General features: G+C 37.8%; 1 non-coding gene across 1 annotated transcript; it reads left to right on the top strand.

Moving 5' to 3' along the window:
- Positions 1-1,617: 1,617 nt before the first annotated feature.
- On the top strand, positions 1,618-1,721 carry LOC114034802. The gene has a single exon (XR_003568148.1). It is a non-coding gene; the product is annotated as a U6 spliceosomal RNA (small nuclear RNA).
- Positions 1,722-2,195: the final 474 nt, after the last annotated feature.

Raw genomic sequence — 2,195 nt, 5'->3', positions numbered from 1 at the left:
GCTACCATTTGCCTTCACTGTGCCCTCCCTTCTAACTTAGCTCCACTTTGTGTGTTGTCTTCCCTTGTTAGAATTTGAGATCCTGAAGGTCAGGAGCTGTCTTGCTTAGCTCTATTTTTATTCTCAGTGCTTAGTACATTGTCAGGCAGTGGTAAGAGCATTTTTCATTGATTTATTGATTGATTCATGGAATGGCTGTGAGAAGGAAATTGATTAGTTTCATGATACCATGTGTTCTGGGGTAGGCCAGTCCCCTGGTTGTTTAGGTTTGATATTGAAACAACATAAGATAATCACAGGTCAGTTAACCATTAAAAAAAAAAAAGATTTACTTGCCCATAGCTGAATAAGCATATTCAAAAAAGATAGGCATTGAGGATACCTAGAATATATTTAGCTAAGTGAAATTCCCTTGCCTGAACTAACCATCATTACCCACCAACCAAGCCTCAGAGTGCTCCCTGGAGTTCTTCCTGGCTGTTTCATAGCCAGGCAATGAGGAAATAATGACAATAGTCTGAACTTTTAGCCCTCTGAGCCAACCAGGTGTCTAGGTTGGTCTCAATATGTCTTAAAAATAGTCTAACTTGCAAAAGAGAATGGGTTAGGATATTGCTCCTATCACACCTGCATTTCTATATAAGAAATAGAAGGAAACAGGCTATGATAAAGGCTGAAGGAAATTTACCCCTAAATAAATGTACAACTTGGTGAGTTGATGCAAAATTACCAGGAGGAACTTTAAATACAAAGTAGGTAAAAGAAAAGAGGATTCTCTCTCTGATGCTTTCTTTAAGGAAAATGGAAAGAATTGGGAATTAAATAAGATGTCAATGAAAATATAATAATAGAGGCTGAAGGTATCTGTCAGCTACAGGTGTCATTAATAGGGAGGCTGGGAAGATAGGCCATCAGGGTTAAATAAAGATAATCAAGATTTACCTTTCTCTCAGAAAACTGCAAATACAATACAAAGTACCTGTTGCCAAGGAATTTAGATTCTAATAGGGACACATAATATGACACTTACCAGGGTGTCCAGGGGAAGGAATTTTTTTGGGGGGGGGCCTGTCACAAGGATTGTGAGTAGAGCCATAGACAGCAGAGTGTCATGCTCTCCCTAGTGGCTATGTTAGTATTGAATTGATTTCTGTCCCCAGAGCAAGAGCAAGAAGTAGAAAAGGATGGAGGGGGAAGTCTTTATAGAGTGGTAGGGAAGATGGCAAGATCTCATGCTGGGTAGGCCCTGTTGTGTTGGTGGATGACTAGATGGGATGTGAAGGATGGGATGTGAAGTAGAGTTCCAAAGTTGCAAAGTCTTATCCTGGTAAAACAATGATGAGATATGGACATAGCCCATGACTTCAAGAAGCTTTCATGGAGCAGCTTATAACCAAATTGGAATAGGAACAATCTAGAAAGATTCAATTAATCAAGGGTGTGTTGGAGCCTCCTTCCCTCCTTCCCTTCCTCTCCTTTTTCCTTCCTTTCTTCATTCTTTCAAAATTTAAGAACAACATGTTAATAATTATAGTGCTTACATTTATGTGATACTTTAAGGTTTGCAATGCACTTTATCAATATTGTCTCATTTTATCCTTAGAATAACTTTAGGAGGTGCTTGCTTCAGGAGTACATATACTAAAACTGGAACAATACAGAGATTAGCATGTTCCCTGTGCAAATATAACATGTAAATTCATGAAGCATTCCATATTAAAAAAAAAGAGGAGGTAGGTATTATTATTATCCTTATTTTACATATGAGGAAACTGAAGGAGACAGGAATCAAATAACTTGCCTAGGGTCAAACTGCTAGTAAGTGTCTGAAGACATATTTGAATTCAGGTCTTCCTCACTCCAGGTCCAATGCTCTGGTCACTATGCCCTCTGGTTATCTCACTAGATGTTACCATTTAAAAAACTCATAATGTCTAAGCTATATGGCATGAAAAAATTTCAAAATGTTGAGACCTATCAGAGAAGACCAAAATCATGGGTAGGAAGAGGATAAGGTACCCAACAGCCTTTCTTGTGTGCTACTGGTGTGTAATGCCAACACTTTCAGTGAGCCTGCTAAGGATAAGCTCATATCCTAATACTTTTATTCAACTTCCAAACATACTTACTTTATATTTCTTGTGAATTAGTACATAGAATATTAAAAAAATAAAAATAATAGCAAGATAGTGACT

Source organism: Vombatus ursinus, unplaced genomic scaffold, assembly GCF_900497805.2.
Source record: "Vombatus ursinus unplaced genomic scaffold, bare-nosed wombat genome assembly UNPS02009062.1, whole genome shotgun sequence".
Lineage (NCBI taxonomy): Eukaryota > Metazoa > Chordata > Mammalia > Diprotodontia > Vombatidae > Vombatus > Vombatus ursinus.
Note: the sequence above shows the minus strand (reverse complement) of the source record. Positions and strands in the feature narration are given on the sequence as shown.